The 25,294-nt window shown below is 48.7% G+C and overlaps 1 protein-coding gene across 1 annotated transcript in view; it reads right to left on the reverse strand.

Annotated features, from left to right (window-relative positions):
• Positions 1-17,949, reverse strand: part of chdh (choline dehydrogenase) — an 87,260-nt gene extending 69,311 nt beyond the window's left edge. The window contains exon 1 of the mRNA XM_038812768.1: positions 17,820-17,949. The gene's annotated coding sequence lies outside the window, so the exon portion shown is untranslated. The remainder of the gene's footprint in view (positions 1-17,819) is intronic.
• Positions 17,950-25,294: the final 7,345 nt, after the last annotated feature.

Consider the following 25,294-nt stretch of genomic DNA (forward strand, 5'->3'; position numbering starts at 1 on the left):
CGATCCTAGAGTACACTCTGTGGACGTGGGAGAAAAAAGAATACTCCCTCGCCCTAGGCCTACCAAATCTCCATGGGTCTACCCCTCCCATCTGCTCCATGAACCCCCTTAACACCTCTGCCGCTGCCGGCCTCCTATTCGTCCTGGAACTCGATCTATCCAGCCCAGGGTCTAACACCGTATTAAAGTCCCCTCCCATGATCAGGCCCCCTGCCTCCAGTCCCGGGATGAGGCCCAGCAGGCGCCTCATAAAACCCGCGTCGTCCCAGTTCGGGGCATACACATTTACCAGTACCACATTCTCTCCCTGCAACCTACCCCTCACCATCACATACCTGCCCTCCTTATCTGCCACCACCTCTGCCGCCACAAACGACACCCTCTTTCCCACCAAAATCGCCACCCCCCGGTTCTTGATATCCAAGCCTGAGTGGAACACCTGTCCCACCCACCCCCTTCTCAGGCGGACCTGATCTGCTACCCTCAAATGAGTCTCCTGCAGCATTGCTACATCAGCCTTCAGTCCCTTCAGGTGTGAGAAGACCCTTGATCTTTTAACCGGCCCATTCAGCCCCCTTACGTTCCACGTGATCAATCGGATCGCTGAGCGACCCGTCCCTACTCCCTGTCGATTAGCCATGTCTTGTCCCTTGCTCGCCCCGGGTCATCCCTCCTTTTCTGACCCGCTTCCCATAGCGATGGCCCCCCCCCCCCCCCCCCCCCCCGGCTCTCCCCTTCTCGTCCCTGGTCTTTCCAGCAGCAACCCGGTGTCCCCCCCCAGCCCCCCCCCCCCCCCCCCCCCCCCCCCTCCCTGGCTAGGACCCCTCCTAGCCGCGATGTACCCAACATCGTACTCCCGAGAGTCAGCTGGTCTCTGCTGACCCGGCTGCTCCTGCCACATTCTGACTCCTCCCGGTTCACCCCATCTGCGCCCGTGAAAGATCCCCTTAAAACCCCAGAGAAAGACCCGCATAATCAACCCGCTCCCCCCCGTCCCGTCTCCCCAACTTAACGATATAAATACCCAATAGCAAATAAATACATAAATACTTAACTACATACTTAAATAACACAATAATTAACTAGCTATCAACTAACAGTGTGCTCAACCATCACCCTCCATCAAACAGTATAAATAACCGCAGATAACCATAACCCGAAAAGAAAGAAAGAGCAAAAAACCCCCAAGCACCCAAAGGAAAAGGGTAAAAGGGGTAAATAACTAAGGGAAATTGGAAACGGGAAGAAACACCCCATAAGAAGCCAACGACCCACAATAGAGATTTCAACAGTTCAAATATACAGAAACACCCAACAACTCGAAACCTTCAAGATATTCAGAAAAGTCAACCGTTCGAGAAAAAAAAACACCCCAAACAATCCACAAAACTGTTACCCAGTTCCGACCTGGCCTGAAAAAGAAAAGGGCCACTTGCTCAATCAAGAGTCCCCAGGCGGCTACGACCGCCGGTGCTCCCAGGTTTTAGTTCGTGTCCAACTTTTCCTCTTGTACAAAGGTCCAGGCCTCCTCTGGGGACTCGAAATAATGATGTTGGTCCTTGTAGGTGACCCACAAGCGCGCCGGCTGCAGCATTCCAAATTTGATCTTTTTCGCGTGTAGCACCGCCTTTGTCCGGTTGTACCGGGCCCGCCGCTTTGCCACCTCCGCACTCCAGTCCTGGTACACCCTTACCGTCGAGTTCTGCCACTTGCTGCTTTTCTCCCTTTTTGCCCACCTCAGGACTTTCTCTCGATCACTTAGCCGCTGGAACCGCACCAGCACCGCCCTCGGGGGCTCGTTTGCCCTAGGCCTCCTGGCCATGACCCGGTATGCCTCTTCCAGTTCCAGGGGCGCCGGACCGGCCCCTTCCACCATCAGGGAGCTCAACATCTCCGCCACATATCCCGGGAGATCCGACCCCTCCAGGCCTTCTTCCAGGCCCAGGATCCTCAAATTTTTCCTCCTCATCCGAGTGTCCAGCTCCTCGAAGCGGCTCTGCCACTTCATGTGGAGTGCCTCGTGCACCTCCACCTTTGCCCCGATGACTGTGGCCTCCTCCTCCCTCGCGGCCATCTCCTGCTGCAGCTCTTTAATCGACGCCTCTTGGATCGCCTGGGCTCCCACCAACCTGGTGGCCGTCGCGTTCATGGACTCTAAGAGCTCCACTTTCAGCTCCGTGAAAAAACGGAGAAGAGCGGCCTGCTGCTCCTCCGCCCATTTCTTCCATTCCTCCGATGCGCCGCCGGCCGCCATTTTGATTTTCTTCCCCCGCCTTTTTTGGGGAGCTGCTGCCATTTTTCTTGCCGCTCCACTCCGGGTACCGACCATAAAATCGGTCTAGTTCTCCTCAGGGGACCTTCCCCCACCGGGATTCGTCTTTACTGCACCTTTGGGGCCCTCCAGTTGGCCCGAAAACACCTTTGTCGCAGGAGCTTCCAAGTGTGCGACTTAGCTAGTCATAGCCGCGCCCGGAAGTCGTGATATCATCTCTGATGAGTAATGCAACTCCTCCACACCTTCTACCTCCCTCTCTATCCCTCCTGAAGCATCTATATCCTGGGATATTCAGTTGCCAGTCCTGCCCTTCCCTCAACCAAGTCTCAGTAATACCAATAGCATCATATTCCCAGGTTCTGATCCAAGCCCTAAGTTCATCTGCCTTACCTGCTACACTTCTCGCATTAAAACAAATGCACCTCAGACCACCTTTGCGTTCATCATCTCTTCCCTGTCTACTCTTCCCCTTAGTCACATTGAGTTTATTGTCTCGTACCTTACTGGCTTTAGTTGCTGCTTCTTTACAAGGCTAAGGAAAGGGTGGGTAGGGCAAGTTTTCCATTTGGGGTTGGATATGAAGACGTGTGGAGTGATGGTACTGATCAATAAGCGGATGGCATTTGAGGTGGGGAATATTGTAGCGGATTCAGGGGGGGGGGGGGGTTGTGATGGTAAGTGGGAAATTGGAGGGGATGCCAGTGTTTCTAGTTAATGTTTATGACCCAATTGGGATGATGTGGAGTTTGAGGCGAGTACTGGGGACGATCGCAGACATGCATGTGCACCAGCCGATTATGGGGAGGGAGGACTTTAACACGATCGTTGACCTGGGGATGGACCGGTCAAGTTTGAGGTCGGGGAGAGTATTGGCTGTGGCGAAGAAGCTGAAGGGGTTTATTGAGTGCATGGGGGGAGTAGACCCGTGGGTGTTGGGAGGCTGAGGGTGAAGGAGTTTTCATACTTCTCCCATGTGCATAAGGTCGACTCACGGATTGATTTTTTTCTGGTGGGTAAATCGTTGTTAGCGGAGGTGGTGGACTCGGGATATTCACCGATCGTGGTCTCGGACCACCCGCCACATAAGGTGGACTTGCGAGTGGATCGGGGGGGGGGGGGGGGGGGCTAGCGGAGGAGGAGGGGTTAGCGGAGGAGGAGGTGTGTGAGCGGGTCAAGGCCGCTATCCAGAGGAAAGTGGAGGTAAAGGATACAGGTGATTTTTTTGGACGGGCTGGAATTTCCCACGGTGGAGGAGGGGCTGGTGGAGAGGCTGGGAGCGCCCACTGGATTGGTGAAGGTGCTGGATGGTATGGGGGCAATGCAGGCAGGGAAGGCCCCCAAGTCCAGGTGGTTTCCCAGTAGAGTTTTATTAAATGTCTTTGGGTGACCTGGGGCCCTTGCTGGTGAGGGCATTTAATGAGGCGAGTGGGAAGGGTGAGCACCACACTACATTGTAGCAGGCCTCAATGTCTCTGATCCTAAAGAAAGACAAGGACCCAGAGTAGTGTGGGTCCTACCGTCCGATAAAAGTATTGAATGTGGATGCCAAGTTGCTGGCTAAGTTTCTGGCCTCGCGGATTGAGGATTGTGTGCCGGAGGTGATGGGGGGACAGACGAGATTCATAAAAGGGAGGCACATGTCAGCCAATATCAGGCACCTGTTAAATGTCACCCTCGTGAGGTGCGCTCTGTATACCACCTTCAGCTGTATCAGCCCGAACCTCGCACACGAGATGGAGGCATTCACTCTCCGGAGCACCTCACACCAGAACCCTTCCTCCATACCCTCTCCCAACTCTTCCTCCCATTTTGCCTTGATCCCTTCTAATGGCGCCTTCTCCTCCTCCAAAATAGCCCCGTAAACCACCGATACTACCCCCTTCTCCAGTCCCCCTGTCCTCAGCACCTCCTCCAGCAATGTGCAAGCCTGCTCCACCGGGAAGCTCTGTATCTCCTTCCTGGCAAAATCTCGAACCTGCATGTATCTAAACATTTCACCCTGCTCCAGCCCAAACTTCGCTCCCAGCTCCTTCAATCCCGCAAAACGACCCCCAAGAAATAAATCTTTTAGTGTTCTAATTCCTTTCTCCTCCCATCGCCAAAAATTTCCATCCCACTTCCCTGGCTCAAATCTACGGTTCCCCCGAATCGGCATTTCCCTTGACCCTGTCCCCAACCCGAAGTGCTGTTGAAACTGCCTCCAAATTCTCAACAAAGCTAATACTACCGGACTCCCTAAGTATCTCCCCGGGGCCGTAAGGAGCGGCGCTGTCCCTCGCGCCTTCAATCCCGGCCCCCTACACAAACTGTTCTCCATTCTGACCCATTGGGAGTACCAGTTCATAACAGTATTTAATAAGCTTGAAGAAAATGCTTCTGATGTAGGGTTGTTGGTTTGAAACGTGAACCTAGTTTCTCTTTCTACTGTTGCTGCTCGAGCTGTTGAGTATTTCCAGCATTTTCTCTTTTACTTTAGATTTCTAGCATCCACAGAATTTTGTTTTTGTGTTTGAATGGTGAGAGATGTAGGTATATTCATCTGGATTGTCTGAGTATAGACTGTAAAATGCTTCCTCCTAAAATTACTGCACATAGCTAAAACAGCTTCGCTGTAGCCAAATCGGAGGCGAATTCAGCGAGTTTCATTGGACAACACTGTGATAAGCAACTGTGTCTGCTGACACAGTATCAGCTGACCAATTCATAACAACATTTTTTCAAGATTTCTTGAAGAAAAGAACAAGAAAACGCGAAACCTCGCAGAATAAGGGAGCACACTGTTTTACACTTGAACTCCTGCTGATACAAATCATATTCTGGCCAATTTTGCAAACTGCACATGCCTGGAATGCATAAGCCTGACTGAAAACTCATTCCAACAGCTTCAGAGAAGTTTAATCCTTCAAGTGAAAACTTAATGAAGATATTAAAAAACGACTAAAGTATGAATATAATCCGATTGTTGTTTACCAGCTTATTTTGGTTACTGTGAATTTCAATTGCTTTTTTTCAAAGCTTTTTTGAAAAGTTTGGAATAATCTGTTTGTTTTATTAACAGTGGCAGAACAGTTTTCATGTTGAAGATTTCCATTATTGATAGTTATCTGGACACACACTATTAAATGGTGACATAAAAGGATGCTTCAAAATTTTAACAACAGGAAGACTCTCATGTAAAAATACCAAATTTTCTAATAATATGTAGACATGGCTCTGTTAATGTGTAACCCACTTGAGTTTGAAAGGCTGTATAACTCTGCTGACACATCTCTCTCACCTCAGATACCATGCCCTGAAAAAATATTGGTGACCATGGACAACTATGTATCCACGTGTTGCTTTATCGTTACACTTGGCAAGATACTGCAGGGATTTGCCACTTGGCTTCAGCAGGGTTTGGCTGACCAGCCTTTTCTGCTCTTGAAATGAACTGAAATGAAATGAACTACCTGTCATAGGATTTGCAGGTTAATAATCAGCCCCGTTATAAACACACCTTCCATGGCCATCAAGTCCTAGAGTTGGGTTCAATCCAGCAACTTCTGGCTTGAGATAAGAACGCTACGACTGAGCTACAACACCACCCAGCCCCCCCACCCCCATCACCCCGCCTCCCTCTGCCATACAATCACATATTTACCTATAAAATATCTCTTTTAATGAGGCTCCTGTAAAGGATACTCATTTAAGTGGTAGAATAGAGGAAGCAAAATTTATTGAGACCTTGACAACTGGCATCATCCTCAAGCATGAGTAGCTTCAAGAATGGAAAGGGAAGAGGCTTGTAAGCAAATCACCTTGCCCAATAATTTTAAATAACTTTCTTATTGGCAAACAGGGTAAAGGACAAAGGTTCATTCTGCAGGAGAATCTTAAGAGGAGAGGAATAATTAAAAATAGAAATCATAACGTTTTTCTCCCATTTTCCCAATCCGTCCTGACAATTTGATTCATTTACTGTAGCACAATTTCACATGTGCCATGTTACCCATGTAATCAGCAGACGGGAAGTGTCAAATGGACTATTCGCCTGCCAGGGCTTGAGAGGATTACAGTCTGGATCAAGTTCATACTCACCCAACAACTATGTATGCACAATTCCAGTAGGAGACATCAACATTGGAAACACCAGGCATGGTCTTGATGGGCCGAACGGCCTCCTTCCCTGCCATAACAATTCTATGCCATTGATCAAGCAGGGAAACAAGTTTGATTTTTCTCTCCATAACCAGTTGTCACCTGATCAAGGAGAAAGCTTGTGATTTCAAATAAACATGTTTGACTTTCACCTGGTGTTGTGAGACTTCTTACTGTGCCCACTCCAGTCCAGTGCTGGCATCTCCACATGATGACTAACCAGGAACACCGAGATCACCAATTATCCCAACTGCTCCTCTCACTCCCAGAATCAAACATAGGTACGGGTGTATTTTCAAATTTCTTCAGTAGTCCAGAAACAATGTTTGTTTAAGGAACACATAAACTGTCAGACAAAAATATTCGCCAGGGGTTTCAGGCACTGCTTAAAATCAGAGACACAACCATTCATTCTCAGTTAATCCGACCTCCAACTCAATTCCCCTTGACCTCTATTTACTCAAATTCAGAGATCCTGTCCTCCTTTAAATCTCCCTCCACATAAAGTCTCTTACCTATTTTTATGGTCATCCCTCACCTATGACATCTCATGTGCCCTCAATTCCCTTCACTATATGTGGTCTGGCAGAATATTGTGTCACAATCCCTGTAGATGGATCCATTTTAAAAATAAATTGAAACTTCCAGTGAATGACTGAAAGAATCACACACCAAGTGTTAAGGTCTTTACTATAACACACAAGCTAAAAGCAATATTGACTAAACACTCCTCCAGAAGGCATCTTATGCTCGAAACAACAGAAAAGATCCCGCATTGAAACAACCAAAAATCTCTTTCCACGATTATACGCTGATTCTTAATTAGGCACTCTGTTCTCCAGGAACCAAAGTGATTCTTGGATCTTTTTTTCTTTCTAGCCTTCTAATTCCCAATCTCCAAACTGGTGTGGGATATCACAGAGATCCTCTCTCTAGCCAAAATTAGGTGATTCCTCCAGCTTAATTTAAACCCTCACAACCTTGCACTCTTCAATCCCACATTTTTAGAAAAAGATAAAGCCTCGTCTCTATCTCTTTGTTCTCACTTTTTGTCACTCTCGGATTCTTGCAGTCTGACCTAGTCTGTGAGGTGTAGTGATATTTTTAGAATAACCTGTAACCCAAGGCTTCCAAAGGTGGTTTGCTCTCTCAAAGCCCATTTCCATGGCAAAGTGAATCACATGGGCCTTGTAACCAGGTGTACATGTTAATTACCAGTCCTTTAGATCTCCAGCTCCATTCTTGGAATTAAATAAACAGATTAAATTATGACAGTTTACAAAACTTGCCATTCCTCACACCTCCCTGGGATTTGGCAACTAACAATCTATTCACCATCAGCACAGCCACTCGAGTCACCATTTACAGAGTTGAATATCATGCACCTTGCATAACAATCTGGCCCCTCTTTCACCTCCTAACAACCAAGCCACCCAGGCTTGTTGTCAGCAGCACACAGAACAAGTCACAAAATCCCCTTCATTCCTCCATCTCACCCACAATTAAATATACTGCTCCAAAACATCATAAACCTTGCATTTGTAACAACAGGGAGTAAGATTTGTTATCAGATTGGTACAATTTGGCAAGTGGTATTCATCAAGGAACTGCACTGGGGCATTGGTTTTTCAGTATATATACTGCTAACTTGGACAAAGGAATAGTGATTTGTGTATCTGAGTTTGCAAATGACACCAAGATAGGAGGGATGGTAAAATGTTCGGATGGGAACAAGAAGTTACAAAGATACTGGGGCAGATTAAGTGAGTGGGAAAATATGTGGTAAATGTAATTTAATGTGAGGAAGTGTGATGTCATCTGCTTTGATTCCAAATAAGACAAGTCAGAATATTTTCTTAATTATGAGATACCAGGCAATTTACCAAGGTTCCATTGACAACATCTTCCAAACACATAACTCTACCACATGGGACACGGGCAGCAGAAGAATGGAAACATCACCACCTGTAAGTTCTGTGAGCCACACATCATCCAAACTTGAAACTATATCACTGTTCCATCAATGTCACTGAGTCAAAAACCTGGAACTCACTCCCTAACATCACTATGGGTGTAACTACACTACATGGACTACAACCACTCGTTGAGGTGGTTAAACAGCACCTTATTGTGGCAATTAGAGACGAGTAACAAATTTTAGTCTTTCAAGTAACACTCTCCCATGAACGAATGATATATTTTTTTTAACTGTGGGGCAGAGCAGGGGTGTAAGTGTCCAAGTACAAAAATTAATCAAAGAGCCTAATAGTGTCTTAGTTGTTATCTCAGAAAGGAGGAAAGTGCTGAAAAAAATGGTCTGTTATTGAGAGTTTTGAGCAGAGAGCTGGATGAATCTGCTGAACAAAGTGACTTTTGGGGATGCCACGATGACACAGTGGTTAGCACTACTGCCTCACAACATCAAGGCTTCGATTCCAGCCTTGGATAGCTGTCGACGTGGAGTTTCTCCCTTGTCTACCAGGGTTTCCGCCGGGTGCTCCAGGTTTCTCCCATAGTCCAAAGATGTGCAGGTTAGGTGGATTGGCCATGCTAAATTGTCCCTTAGTGTCGAAAGATGTGTAGGTTAGTGGGGCTATGGGGTTACGGGGATTGGGCCTAGGTAGGATGTTCTTTCAGAGAGGGTCGGTGCAGACTCAATGGGCTGAATGGCCTCCTTCTGCACTGTAAGAATTCTATAGTTAAACAGTGATAGCAGGAACCTGATGATTGGAAATTTGTGCTGAGGGGTAGGAGGCGCTCAGTAATTTAAATCATGTCAAGGTGAAGGAATTGTATTTGGAGAAAGGGTTCATCAGTCTGGAGGAGCTAAGGGAGAGGGGAGAGCTGCTGAGGGGGAAGTGAGTTCAGGTATCTGCAGGTTAGGGGCTTTGCGCAAAAGGTCTGGAGGGATTCCCTAGGTTGCCGGGATCCACCCTGCTGGAGCGACTGCTGCTTCCAGATGTGGAAGGGGGAGGGGGAGAATTGTGGATATATACAAGTGGCTGGGGGGAGCAGGGAGGCGATCGGATGGTTAAGATCAATGAGAAATGGGAAGCGGAGTTGGGAGGGGTAATCAATAGGGGAGTATAGAGTGCAGCACTGCGTAGGATAAACGGGCCCTCCTCTTGTGGAAGGATGAGCCTGATACAGTTTAAGGTGTGCACAGGGTACATATGACCTTGGCGAGAATGAGTGGGGGGTGGGGGTGATAAAAGGGGAAAAATCTGTGCAGACTGTATAGTTGATTCTTGGGAAGTATGTTTCCGGGGGTGTTTATTTCCTGTAACCTGTTTTGATGCATGTTTGTAATAAAATACATTTTTTTAAAATAAGAAAAGTAATTTAAACCATAAGGCAATTGTAAATGAGTAAATATATCAATTAGAGTATCCAATAGGCTACAAACATTAAAGGGACCTGAATTGCATTAATGAAAATTCTGTTATACATAAATACAGCAACAATTTCAAAATATTTTCCATCTTTAACATAATAAGAGGGCCTAAGGCAATTCACAGGAGCACTATCAAACTATCAAAGATATGTGGATAGGAAAGAGGCAGGTTTTAAGAAAGCAAAAGAGGTGAGAGACTTGTGGAGGGAATTTCAGGGTTAATGGCCTGGGCAGCTGAAGGCACAGCAGCTGCCTATTGTGGAGCATTTAACATCAGACTGTGCAAGAAGCCAAACTCGGAGTCACACAGATATCGCAGCAGGCTGGAGGAGGTACAGAGAATTTGAAATCAAAGATGAGTTTTAAAATTGAGTAATTGGTTAATCGAGCGCCAATGTAGATCAATGAGTACGAGGTGAATGGGACTTGGTTCATGTTCGGATATGGGCAGCATTAGTGGAAAAGAGGGGTGAGACAGGAGGAAATACAAGACAGACCAAGATGGGTTTGAAGTTGTAGCCACCTGGGTTGGCCACTTCCTGACTTTAAAATGGAGATTCGCTAAGAATGCAGGGAATTTCAGCCAAAGACAGAAAAACAAGCAGGTGCAAAGTTTCCTGTCTATTAGAACTTGCAGAACCCAGACAGCACTGAAACTGACGACCATCTACATATTGATGAGCGATCCCCGGGAACAATTGAAACAGTTAAGATAATCGAGGCCAAGCCAGACTCCTCGGCACCAGCAGGAGCCAAGACAAAGGAAGGCCAACGGACACTTAGGAACTGCCCAGCAATCAGGGAACAACAGCTCCAGTATTGGAGAAATCGATCCAAGTGATCAAAACTCAGTTCAATCACTTGGAACCAGGTACGGGGTCTGCCCAAAAGGGCGCAAAGCCCCTGGGGACTATAAAGTAGAGTCCCCAAGTTCAATTTGTTCTTCTTGGCACTTGGTTCTCAGCGAGGAGAGACCAGCCTAACAGCTTCTTGGCAGCTCTCAAAGAACTCTTGACCGTGACTCTCAGCTCGGAGAGACTTGCCGAGCAGCTGCACCAACCAAGTAAGTGTCCAGTCAACGCACGCTAGTCCATCCCAGCTGGAAGCCTGCAGACTCAGGATCGAACGAGAGGCCAATTGTTCCCCTGACCTAGTGGGTGCCTTTTCCAAAGCTAAGTAGCAGCAGGGTAGCATGGTGGTTAGCATAAATGCTTCACAGCTCCAGGGTCCCAGGTTCGATTCCCGGCTGGGTCACTGTCTGTGTGGAGTCTGCACGTCCTCCCCCTGTGTGCGTGGGTTTCCTCCGGGTGCTCCGGTTTCCTCCCACAGTCCAAAGATGTGCGGGTTAGGTGGATTGGCCATGCTAAATTGCCCGTAGTGTCCTAATAAAAGTAAGGTTAAGGGGGGGTTGTTGGGTTACGGGTGGATACGTGGGTTTGAGTAGGGTGATCATGGCTCGGCACAACATTGAGGGCCGAAGGGCCTGTTCTGTGCTGTACTGTTCTATGTTCTAAGTATTGGCCTGTTCGTGTTAGAAATAGCCTAGTGAATAGTATTTTATGCATGAGTAGCGATTGACTGTGCATATAATAAATGTGTTTTGATTTGAACCTTACTAACTGGTGTATTGAGTTATTGATCAGCACTTGAACTTGAACCTCGTGATGGTATCATAAAGATACCTGGCGACTCTAGAGCAACGGTTATAAAACAGAGCAATTAAGTGTAAAGCACTTAGCAAAACGAGCAACAGTGTGCATATGCACAAAATGTGGTAAATAAGGTTGGTGAACAACAAGAACAAGCAGCCTCATGGAACTATGATTCGAAACAAACCTGTTAGACTTTAACCTGGTGTTGTAAGATTTCTTACTGTGCCCAGCCCAGTCCAAGGCCGGCATCTCCACATCATATTTTATTAGAATTAAGGAACAATAGAGGAACAATCACAATGCTAGTTATATTTTAAAAATTATCAGATAGTGAGAAGAATATGCAGGCAAATTGCAGAAAAGATGCAGGAGGTTTAGCGTAATGACAATGGGGGAACTGTAATTATCTGAATATACACTGGGGAAAATAACACTGAAGGGGAAAGAGGGGGAAAAGTTTCTGAAATATGCACCGGAAAACTTTCTTCATCAGTATACTTCCAGCCCAATGAAGAAGTGCGTGAACATTTGGGAAACAGCGATCACAATATCATTAGGTTTAGAGTTTATAGGGGCTGGTTTAGCACACTGGGCTAAATCGCTGGCTTTTAAAGCAGACCCAGGCAGGCCAGCAGCACGGTTCAATTCCTGTACCAGCCTCCCGAACAGGTGCAGGAATGTGGCGATGAGGAGCTTTTCACAGTAACTTCATTGAAGCCTACTCGTGACAATAAGCGATTTTCATTTCATTTTCAATTCGAGTCGTTACAGGTGAGAACTAGGAGACACCTTGTGAATATACTCAACATTAGAGGAGAGTTTCTGTGATTGAAAAAGGAAACTGGCCCAGGTAGATCGATTGACTGGTAAAATAGTAAATAGTCATAGAGTTTTACAGCAAAGCAAGAGGCCCTTCGGTCCGTTGTATCTGCCAGCCATCAAACACCTATTCTAATCTCATCTGACCAGTGCCTGGTCAATAAACTTACATGCCATAATGTTTCAAATACTTATAAGAACATAAGAACCAGGACCAGGAGTAGGCCATCTGGCCCTTCGAGTCTGTTCCACCGTTCAATGAGATCATGGCTGATCTTTTGTGGACTCAGCTCCACTTTCCCGCCCGAACACCATAACTCTTTATTCTTCAAAAAACTATCTATCTTTATCTTGAAAACATTTAATGAAGGAGTCTCAACTGCTTCACTGGGCAGGGAACTCCATAGATTCACAACCCTTTGGGCGAAGATGTTCCTCCTCAGCTCAGTCCAGACATTTAAGAAGCATCTAAATCAGGGGTGGGCAAACTACAGCCCGCGGGCCGCATGTGGCCCGCCAAAGGTCTTTATGCGGCCCACCAAGTCATTTTTTTTTTTAATTAAAAAAAAATTTTTTTTAAGGTTAATGGGGGGGGGGGCTGTTGGGTTACTTACTGGTATAGGGTGGATACGTTGACTTGAGTAGGGTGATCATTGCTCGGCACAACGTCGAGGGCCGAAGGGCCTGTTCTGTGCTGTACTGTTCTATGTTCTATATGAGGCGCCCAGAATCATAACCGGGTGAAGTAATTATTTTACTTAATATACTATGCGGCCCTTTTAAATTGTGAATTTCTGAATGTGGCCCTTTCACGGAAAAGTTTGCCCACCCCTGATCTAAATGCTTCTTAAATGACGTGAGCATTCTCACCTCCACCGCCCTTTTAGGCAATGAGTTCCAGTATTTCAACACCCTTTGGGTGAAAAAGCTTTTCCTCAAATTCTCTCTAAATCCTATGTCATTTACCTTAAATCAATGCCCCCTGTTTATTGACCCTGTTACTAAGGGGAAATTTTCTTCCTATCGATGTCACTCACAATTTTGTATACTTCAGTCAGGTCCCCCCTCAGCTTTCTCTGCTCCAAGGAAAACAACCCCAGCCTAACCAGCCTCTCTTTATAGCTGAAACGCTCCAGCCCAAGAAATATCCTGGTGAAGCTCCTCTGCACCCTTTCTAGTCCAATCACATCCTTCCTATAGTGTGGCAACCAGTTCTGCAGGCAATATTCTTGCTGTGGCTTAAGGTGCATTTTATACAGCTCCACCATAACCTCACCATTATATTCTATGCCTCGGCCAATAAATGCGGAAGTATCCCTTATGCCTGCTCAACCATCTTATCTACCTGTCCTGCTGCTTCAGTGATCTTTGGACACACACCCCAAGGTCCCTCTGGTCCTCTATACTACCTAGAATCCTACCATTCGCAATGCATTCCCTTGCCATGTTAATCCTCCCAAAATGCATCATGTCACACATTTTGGGGTCAATTAGTAACCAAAAAGGGGATTTGCTCAGGCATGGGCATGGCTATGGTGTTCGATCAATACTTTGCATCTGTCTTTACCAAAAAATGTATTCCCACTCATAAAAGGATCAAGAACAAGAGGGAACAGATTTAAAGTGATTGGCAAAAGGAGCAAATACGTGAGAAAATCTTTTTCACATACCAAGTGGCTCGGGGCTGGAATACACTGCCTCAATGTGTGGTGGAGGCAGGTTCAATTGAGGCATTCAAGAGGGCATTATATGATTATTGAAATAGAAACAATGTGCAGGTTTATAGGGAAAAGGCAGGTGAATGGCACTGAGTCATAATGCTCATTTGGCAATTCTGTGGTTGGGTTTCCCAGGTTCTTCGAATTTCTCATAGGACATTTAGAACTCGGGACCACAAGTTTAAAAACAGGGGATTGCTTATTTAAGATAGGGATGAGCGAAAATATTTTCTCTGAGATGGACATGAATCTTTTGAACTCTCGTCCTTAAAAGGCAGTAAAAGCAGAGTCTTTGTCTGTTTTAAGGCAGAGCTGGATAGGTCCTTGATAAGCAAGATATTGAAAGGTAATTAGGGGTGAGCGGGGATGAGGCTACAATCAGATCAGCCGTGATCTTATTGAATGGCAGAGTAGGCTTGAGGGGCCGAGTGGCCGACTCCTGCTCCAAATTTGTATGTTCATATGTGCACATGAAAGGTACAGTAAGAAGTCTTACAACGCCAGGTTAAAGTCCAACATGTTTGTTTCAAATCACTAGCTTTCGGAGCTCTGCTCCTTCCTCAGATGAATGAAGAGGTATGTTCCAGAAACATATCTATATCGACAAAGTCAAAGATGCAAGACAATGCTTTGAATGCGAGCATTTTCAGGTAATTAAGTCTTTACAGATCCAGATTTAGCGGTAACCCCAGGTTAAAGAGGTGTGAATTGTCTCACGCCAGGACAGTTGGTAGGATTTCGCAAGCCCAGGCCAGATGGTGGGGGGTGAATGTAATACGACATGAATCCAAGGTCCCGGTTGAGGCCGGACTCATGTGTGTGGAACTTGGATATCGGTTTCTGCTCGGCGATTTTGCATTGTCGCGCATCCTGAAGGTCACCTTGGAGAACACTTACCTGGAGATCAGAGGCCGAATGCCCTTGACTGCTGAAGTGTTCCACGACTGGAAGGGAACATTCCTGCCTGGCGACTGTCGCGCAATGTTCGTTCATCCGTTGTCGCAATGTCTACATGGTCTCGCCAACGTACCATGCTTCGGGACATCCTTTCCTGCAGCGTATACCTCATAGGCTGCAGGAAAGGATGTCCCGAAGCGTGGTACAGTGGCGAGACCATACAGACATTGCGACAACGGATGAACGGACATTGTGCGACAATCGCTAGGCAGGAATGTTCCTTCCCAGTCAGGGAACACTTCAGCAGTCAAGGGTGTTGCACGTTTTACTTGAGTGTATTACGCGTTTATTGGAGTGTATTAACACGCCTCAGTTTAAAGGCCGTGTGCTTAACACTACTACAGCTCTGTGTATGTAATTCTGCTCGGAGTCGCCAGGTGCCGTATTTAGACACCTCACAAGTATATCAAGGTCAGGTTCAAAGTAATAAAACTGTACACCGATTAGTAAGTTCAAATGATTGATATTTATTATAACCAATATAATAAATACGCATGCATACGCTAAAGACTAATACTTATTTCTACTATTAAACGACTAAATACTTAACTAAGTAGGAACCAGCAAGGTCAGGGGACAAGGCCTTTTGTTCCTTTCTGGACTGCACCTTCTGTTCACTAATAGTCGGCTAGAGTATAAGCAATGCCGGGTCACGTAGCGAGCGTTGTTTTGGCACTTACTGAACGATGGCTGGTGCTCAACGGCTGGTGATGGAACTGGAGTCAGGATGCGATGTATCAGCAAAGCGATGAAGACAGCAGAGAGTCGGAGCCAAACAACAGAGCCGGAGCAAAACAGCAGCGGAGCCGGAGCAAACAGAACGGACCATGTGCGGGGTCTACTTTAATAGGTCCCCCCAAAGTCCGTGCCTCTTCGGGGCGGTCTCTACCTGCTGTATATCGATTATTTTCCAAACCCCCCAATCTGAGGGTCTCTTCTCGATGGGTGGGGCGGTCTCTAGGGTTCTTTGTGATGGATACTTCTGGTGCCGTTTCGTCTGGGCGTCCACTCAAAGTATCCATTCAAACCCAAATGTTTCTATTGTGTGGGCCTAGATCTGGATCACCTCATTACTATGCAAATCGTTGTTGCCATTTACACCTTAAGCTGAGATCCTGCACCTGGCCATAAACTGGTTTTGTACGTGCAGAATGCTAATTAGCCTTCTGCAAACTGCTTGTCCTTACTAAGACTGTTTTCTCCCTGCAGCCTTAGCAGTTCTCCATTTTGGTAGCCCAGTGTCCATCTTAGGTGGCTACAAGGGCATTCAGCCTCTGATCTCCGGGTAAGCATTCACCAAGGCGGCCTTCAGGACGCGTGACAACGCAAAATCGCCAAGCAGAAACTTATAGCCAAGTTCCGCACACGAGTACGGCCTCAACCGGGACCTTGGATTCATGTCTCACGGTAGCATGGTGGTTAGCATCAATGCTTCACAGCTCCAGGGTCCCAGGTTCGATTCCCGGCTGGGTCACTGTCTGTGTGGAGTCTGCACGTCCTCCCCGTGTGCGCGTGGGTTTCCTCCAGGTGCTCCGGTTTCCTCCCACAGTCCAAAGATGTGCGGGTTAGGTGGATTGGCCATGCTAAATTGCCCGTAGTGTAAGGTTAATGGGGGGATTGTTGGGTTACGGGTATACGGGTTACGTGGGGTGATCATTGTTCGGCACAACATCGAGGGCCGAAGGGCCTGTTCTGTGCTGTACTGTTCTATGTTCTATGTCGCATTACATTCATTCCCCACCATCTGGCCTAGGCTTGCAAAATCCTACCAACTGTCCCGGCTTGAGACAATTCACACCTCTTTAACCTGGGGTTACCCCTAGTTCTGAATCTTTAAAGCCTTAATTACCTGCAAATGCTCGCATTCAAAGTATCGTCTTGCATCTTTGACTTTGTCTATATATATGTTTTTGGAACATACCTCTTCATTCACCTGAGGAAGGAGCAGTGCTCCGAAAGCTAGCGATTTGAAACAAACATGTTGGACTTTAACCTGGTGTTGTAAGACTTCTTACTGTGCCGACCCCAGTCCAACACCGGCATCTCCATATCATCACAATGAAAAGGTGTTAGCACAAAAGCATCAGTGACAGCGACACTCAGCTACATGGGACTCACCCATTCTAATGTAAATACATTTGCACCCATAACTCGCTCAGAGGTCCAGGTCTAACTCCAGCCAGAGCTGGTAAAGACTTGTCAGAAGGAGATCAGGGAACAACACACCACATATAAGCAAATTACTGCGGACGTCGGAATCTGAAGCAAAAAGATAAAATACTGGACAATCTCCGCAGGTCTGACAAGCACCTGTGACGAGAGAAGAGGGAGCTAACGTTTCCAGTCTCCATGACTCATTGTCAGAGCTTTGACAGAGTCATCCTGACAGGACTCCCTTCTCTCTTCACAGATGCTGACACATCGTAAAAAGACACTTTCTGGGCATCAGGGTTGCTGCCTCTGCTGCTGACACAGAGCCATCCAGACTGGAAACGTGAGCCCCCCCCCCCCCCTCTCTCCACACAGATGCTGTCAGAGCCGCTGAGATTGTCTGTCAGTTGCTCTGCCTGGCCTCCCCCTTCAGGAACGCGGGCCCCTGCCGCCCAGCAGGGAGCTCGCCAGGACAGTTACTGAGCCAAAGCCTTGCCGCCTCCCCCGGGCCTCGGGGCCTGCGTCACCGGAGGGACGAAGCAGACCCTAAACCGCGCATCCCGCAACTTTCAAACTCTCTCCTTTTGGCAACTTCCACTCCACAGGAAAAATCCCCCCCCATCCCCATCCCAATCCCACCCTCCCCATCCCAATTCCACCGCTGCAGATTGTTCAGACTCCGCTGTAACCTGGGTAACGGTAACTCCTTCACTCACCCCCGCACTGATATTTGATCACTTTGCCCCCGCCGCTGCACTCGCTGCCCTGCTCCTTGGAGAGGGCTACACCAGCCCGGACTGGATCAGACACAGATGGATCGGGATCCCGCGGCCGGTCCGGCTTGGCCGGCGGCTGGTATCGAGCGGAGCTGGATCGCACGGATCGGACTGCGGCACAATTGCCGCAATTCGCCCAGCCCCAGGGGAGCAAATCCCCCTCCCCCCAATAAAAAAAAATAAAAACCCCACCTCTCTCTCCTCCCCCACCCCATCCCGGGTCCTGTGCCGTTATATCCCAGATTTACATTTTTGGGGAATGTCATTCTCTTTCTGCGGAGGATACCGAAAATACAGGCAAAGTGGCCATTTGGTGTTTTCCCAGCATCCGCAGAGCCGCTGCAAGTTCTATCTCCCCACTGACTGGAAGAGACCAGCTCCAGCGCACAAACTGACTGCAACCAGAAAGGCTAACAATGGGTGACAGCCAGGGAGGACAGAGATCGGAAACCAGCAACAAAAGAGGAAATGCCATTGTATGAAGGGGAAAATAGAGTGAAAGAAACAATGAGAGAAAAGATAGGTTGAGAAAGGGAGAGAGATGAGATGAAATACATTTGTCAGATGTGAATGGGCGGAATGTTATAGTAAGTGTGAGATTGAGGGAACGTTAGCACTGTTGCTTCACAGCCCCGGGGTTTCCAGGTTCGATTCCCGGCTTGGGTCACTGGCTGTGCAGAGTCTGTACGTTCTCCCCGTGTCTGCGTGGGTTTCCTCCAGGTGCTCCGGTTTCCTTCCACGGTCCAAAGATGTGCAGGCTAGGTAGATTGGCCATGCTTAATTGCTCTTAGTGTCCAAAAAGGTAAGGCTGGGTTACGGGGATAGGGTGGAGGTGTGGGCCTGGGTATGGTGCACTTTTCAAGGGCCAGTGCAGACTCGATGGGCCGAATAGCCTCCTTCTGCACTGTGCATTTTATGAAACTGTGAATCGATTTAATGATTAAATTGCCTTGGACCCCTTGTTCACAGAAAAATCAACCATAATCTTCCATTTCTCACTCCCTTGTCACAGATCTTTTTCTCTCCAGCTGCAGGGAGGTACAAATACACAGTCCTAGTCAATAAGCAGCAGATCTGTTATGATAATAATAAGCTGTACGTATTTGGTATACCTAGCTATATGTTGGCCTCAATCCAGATTAAAAGGGTTATAAATGTTTGCTTCTTTCATGCAGTTTGGAATACAATATCATAGTTAACTACTTAAATACAAAACTCATTCCAGCTAGCACTTTAGTGTTTAATTACTATCCAATACTAACAAATGTCCACTTAAGATGTATCTATTCAGTACACCATAGAATCATAATGCAGAAAGAGGCCATTCGGTCCATTGAGTTTACACCCTTCTTAGGCCCAGGCCCCCACCCCATCCCTGTAATGCCACCTAACCTTTTGAACACTAAGAGGCAATTTAGCTTGGCCAATCCACCTAACCTGCACAACTTTGGACTGTGGGAGGAAACCCACGCAGACACAGGGACAAATTGCAAACTCCTAACTGACAGTCACCCAAGCCAGAATTGAAATCGGGTCCTGGCGCTGTGAGGCAGCGTGTCGCCAATGGCTTTCATAGAAACTTTAAAAATAACTGTTTGTATGTAGGTAGAAACATTTCTAATGCAGGGTTTTCAAACTCAAGGTAGTGACCTGGGGTAGGGTCACGGGCGGGTGTTGGGTGAGTTGCGGGCAGACAAAGGTAAAACACAGTATGAGTCCAGTGAACAATGTACTTCCTATGAGGTCTTGGATATAAATCATTCCAAGTAAATAGTTTAAAGGGAATCAAAATACTGACTATCTCCAAATCACTCCCAGAGTAAGTGCAACCTTATTGAGCCAGAGGACAACAAAAGTGAAGGGAGACAAGCCAAACCAGAGACCAGGGGTGGGATTCTCTGATAATGGGGCTAAGTGTTGATGCCGTCTTAAATACCGAAGCATTTTACGACGGGGTCAACAAGTCCCAGAGCACTCCGATTCTGCGGCTCACAGGGGATCAGCACGGGCGCTGCGAGAAGCACGGGAGAGGGGCCGAGATCGACACCTGATACACAGGGCCGCGTTGCATTGAAATAACGCGACCCACCCACACACAGCCAATGCTGGGAAGATGGCCGCCGCTGCACAGCGCCAAGATTCCGGGATGCCGAACTGGACACGTTCCTGGACACCGTGGAGCAGAGGAAGGGGGCTCTGTACGCCAGGTCCACCACACAACCCCACACTACACCGCTCGGCGTTTCTGGCGGGAGGTGGGTGCTGCTGTCAGCACCGTCGGGCCGACACCCAGGACAGGCGACCAGTGGCGTAAGAAGCTGCACGACCTACTCAGGGCAGCAGGGATGAGTACCCAGCACTGTATCCCTGGCACCAATCCCTCTACCCCCCACACATGTGACCCCCCCCCCCCCTCCCCGGAGGATGGTACAACTCCCATCCATGCCAGCCGCATTGGCCAGGTGCCCTGTGCACCTATGCCATCATAGACCCAACCGCTGGGCTGCATGCGTCGGACCGCCTAACACTGCTGATGTTTGCATGCGCCGCCCCCCCCCCCCCCCCCCGGAGAAGAATGCCCATAACCGCAGTGAGTGGCACAAAACCGCAATACAGGTGCACCTCCTCACGTGCATGAGCAGAGGGCACTGGACCTCTCTGGTGGACCGGGATCGGAGGCGCGCCACCAAGTGACAGCCCCCTGCCTGGCCCCAGCCCTCACCCTACCACCTCACCCCAGCCCCTCACCCTACCCCCTCACCACAGCCCCTCACCCCAGCCGCTCACCCTACACCCTCACCCTAACCCCTCACCCTACCCCCTCACCCCACCTCCTCATCCCAGCCCCTCACCGTACCCCCTCACCCCACCCCCTCATCCCAGCCCCTCACCGCATCCGCTGCCTCCCGCCCCAACCAGTGCCAGGGCCGGTTGTCCCTAGGGATGCAGGCAATGACGGGGAGGGCAGCCATCACAGCAGCCCTGTGCCTGACACGGAGACCCAGGACACAGGAATGCAGAGGACAGACACAGAGAGGATGGACTCACAGAGGACGGACTCAGGGGACGGACACACAGAGAACAGACACACAGAGGAAGTCACTCAGAGAAAGGTTACACAGAGGTCCGACACACAGAGGACGGACACACAGAGGACGAACACACAGAGGACGAACACACAGAGGACGGACACACAGAGGAAGTCACTCAGAGAAAGGTTACACAGAGGTCCGACACACAGAGGACGGACACACAGAGGACGGACACACAGAGGACGGACACACAGAGGACGGACACACAGAGGACGGACACACAGAGGACGGGCTCTTAGTGGATGGATACACAAGGGACGGACTCACGGAGGACGGACATACAGAGGACGGACACACAGAGGATGGACACACAGAGGATGGACACACAGAGGACGGACTTACAGAGGACGGACACACAGAGGATGGACACACAGAGGACGGACTTACAGAGGATGGACACACAGAGGACGGACTTACAGAGGATGGACACACAGAGGATGGACACACAGAGGACGGACACACAGAGGATGGACACACAGAGGATGGACACACAGAGGACGGACTTACAGAGGATGGACACACAGAGGATGGACACACAGAGGACGGACTTACAGAGGATGGACACACAGAGGACGGACACACAGAGAACGGACACACGGGACGGACACACAGGACGAACACACAGAGGATGGACACACAGAGGACGGACACACGGGACGGACACACAGAGAACGGACTCACAGGGGATGGACACATCAGAGATGGACTCACAGGGGACGGACACACAGAGGATGGACACACAGAGGACGGACACACGGGACGGACACACAGAGAACGGACTCACAGGGGATGGACACATCAGAGATGGACTCACAGGGGACGGACACACAGAGGATGTACTCACAGGGTTCGGAGACACAGGGACCTATCGCACCACGGATCGACACAGGAGACCCCGGATTTGCTGATGTGTTGGGTGCTTTGGATCCGTGGAGACTGCGTTTTCCTCAGCAGTAACACATACAGGCTACCAACACTTGAAATAGTACAACACTATTTTATTAAGCTAGAAACTGTTGAACATACTTTCACTGTGGGTTAACACGATGTTAGATTAAACTAAAGACCTATGCCTATCCTAACCCGTCTATGCACTCAGCATATGGTGAAGATCTAAGCTGTAAGCTCTGTCCTTCTGAGAGGCTGCATCCCGAATGAGCGGGTAGACTGATGCCCTCTGTCTTTATAGTGAGTGTGCTCTAACTGGTGATTGGCTGCGGTGTTGTGTGTGTTGATTGGTCTTGCTGTGTGTCCATCAGTGTGTGTGTCTGCACCATGATATACTGGTGTATATTATGACAGACTCACAGGGGACGGACACACAGAGGACAGACACACAAAGGACGGACACACAGAGAATGGACTCACAGGGGACGGAGACACAGGGACCCATCACACCACGGATCGACACAGGAGACCCCGGACATTGCTCTGATAAGGACACAGACCTAGACCTACCATCACAGCTATCTCCTACACCCTCCACCATCGCAGAGACTATCACCTCAGTTGGTCTCTTTAGTAATGAGGCTCCTGGGACACTCACTGGTGAGTACCACACAGCCGCTCCGGTACAGCAGGTGTAGATGGGAACAGCCGAGGGGCCGAACACTCAGAGGGCAGATCGGCCTCAGCAACCAGCTGCTGCCCAGACGGGTCCTGGGTTCCTGGAATTTCAACAACCATCTATAGACCCGATGCAGTCAGAGACCCAGAGATGAGAGAAGGGGATGACGGCCGGTTTTCAGCACCTGCAGATGCAGGTGGGCGAGTGCATCCGCATGCAGGAGCAGTGAATGGTGTCGCCCAGGCTGAAACTGCACGGGTGGCTTCCGCAGTGGAGGCAATGGGAGCGACGGTGTCGGGCATGGGTCAGGTTATGCAATGCCTGGGCTATCTGTGCACATGGTGTCCATGGCCCAGGACAGGGTTGGCCACTCACAGGTAGCCATGAGCCAGAGCCAGCTTCAGATTGCAGCGGCGCTCACCACCGTGGCCCAGTCTCAGCAGGCCATCGCTGAGAGCATCGGCACCATTGCCCAGGTGCTGGCCGGCGTCGCACAGACTCACACAGGGATGGCCAACTCCCTTAGCTCCATGTCCGCTAACCTACAGACTCTGGTCGATACCAGAGTGGGCCTCCAGGACTGGCAGTGGCAGGTGCCGGGGGGGTGCCTCGGTGGATAGCTTCACTTGCACCCCCGTCCCTGGGGGCCATCGGGCACCCCGCGAGAGTAAGAGGTGCTGGGGCCCATGTCAGTGCACCTGCAGGAGAGGTCCCGGAACACCGCGGCACCTCAGAAGTTGGCACGGGTGCAGGGCACAGCTTAGTTACAGGGGTTAGGGCGCATGTATAGAACTTTTGTTATTAAACACACTATTTCACCGCTGAAAGCTGCCTTTGTGCTCTATCCGATGCATGTGGGGTGGGGCGGGAACTGAGTGCCAGTGTGGGTGAGGGGTGATGGAACTTTGAGCCCTGGTGGGTGTGACGTGCGCGACCCCTCCTCCCCCAGACATCCACGCCACCCTATCCCCAGCGAAACGACAGGGCCATATGATGCAGTGTCCAACCCGCATACAGGGACCACTCAGTTGGTGGGTGTTACCGTGGCCACGAGTCAGGCATTGTCCAACGATATGGAGCTCAGAGCTCATCACAGAACCGGTTGTCATCACCCTCCATGGCATGGACCAGACCCGCTTTCACTAGCAACCGTGTGGGCCCAGTCCATTGTGCCGCAGATGGATGTTTCATGGATAAGTGGTGTGCATGCGGGTGATGGGGTGGTGTGGGAGCTAAGGTTGGTCAGTAGTGGGGGAGGTGAGTTTCATGGGTGTTGTGGGTGGTGAGGTTGTGCTGTACTATGGTCTCAGTGCTCCTGCTCAGCAAACCCCTCCCTCCTAGTCGGTGAATCCTGTGGCTATTAACTCGTCCCGTGCTCACTGGCCCTGCCAGTGGCATAGTGCAGTCTCCCGTCCATGTCCAGCCCCCATGTCCCAAACATTGCCCCCTCCTACTCATCTGGAGAGGTGTGCCTTTCATCGTGATACTCCCCCTCCTCCTCCAGTACATCGCCCCTCTGCTGGGCTATATTGTGAAGGATGCAGCAGACCACAACAACGCAGCCGTCCCTATTTGACAGGTGCTGGATGTAGTGATTGTATATCTGTGTAGATGCAATACAACTGAGCAAGCACTAGAGGGAGCACGGGAGAGGTATAAATACACACGAACAGGAAGTCAGGAGACTTCACAGGAATGGGAGCTGGTAGCAGGACACAGACTGGCAGCAAAGACTGTTTCACATCAAGTTAAGCGCTGGAGAGAGAAAAAACTCACAATAAAGCATCTACTTCAACTTTAAGACTACGAGCTTTATTAAGACACAAGGAACAACACATACCAGGCTTGGCTTCAGAACGCTTACTATAAGATTACACAAGCTGCAGACACAGAAAGACCAAAATGGCAAGAAAGGCGTTGGAAGACTTTGCTAATTTACTACAATTTGGACCTCCACCGCAGCTGGAAACAACCTGTAATTTAAGTAACAACTGGAAAAGCTTTAAACAAATGTTCGAGATATGTATCGTAGCAAATTATGTGAACGCAGTCTCTGACGCAACAAAAATAGAGCTGCTACTCGCAACAGCGGGACAGAAAGCTAGAAAAATCTATAATTGCTTTAAATACTTGAAAGGTGAAGACAGCACCAAATTAGAAGTAATACTGAAACATTTGAAGATTACTGTAACATCAGTAACAATGCTGCTTTAAAACATTCAATGCCCAGAGACTAAATTTCACAGGGAATGAGTGATGCAAAACTCAAACAATCGAAACCAGAACAGAAAGGGTTAACTCTGAAAATCGCGATTGAAAAGTCCAGATCGAAAGAAAAAAGTAACTTGAACTTTTTACAAAGACTAGAACGCTGAAATCCACTGTAAAATGGCATCTGAGCACATTTTACAGTCTCCAGGGAACAAAAGACGAAAATCTGCATCTACAAATGCACAGGAAACAGAAGCCACGCATGCGCAAGCCATGCATGCGCAGTAAGAAAAATAAGTTTTGGTCACGGATCGTTCTCCGCATGCCCAGTTCAAAGAAAAGATCGTACTATTCGAAGATGGTTCTGTGCATGCGCAAGTTGCGCATGCGTAGTGTACAAAAAACCGCAGAGTGAAGGAAGATCGATTTGCGCATGCGCAATTGATACCTAAGCATGTTGTCACGAGCGTCATGACGTCAGAGGACCCGGACCATGCCCACCTAAAATGGAAATGCCTGAAAATTGAAAACAAGAAACTTAAAGC

The sequence above is a fragment of the Scyliorhinus canicula genome, chromosome 11, assembly GCF_902713615.1.
Source record: "Scyliorhinus canicula chromosome 11, sScyCan1.1, whole genome shotgun sequence".
Taxonomy (NCBI): Eukaryota; Metazoa; Chordata; class Chondrichthyes; order Carcharhiniformes; family Scyliorhinidae; genus Scyliorhinus; species Scyliorhinus canicula.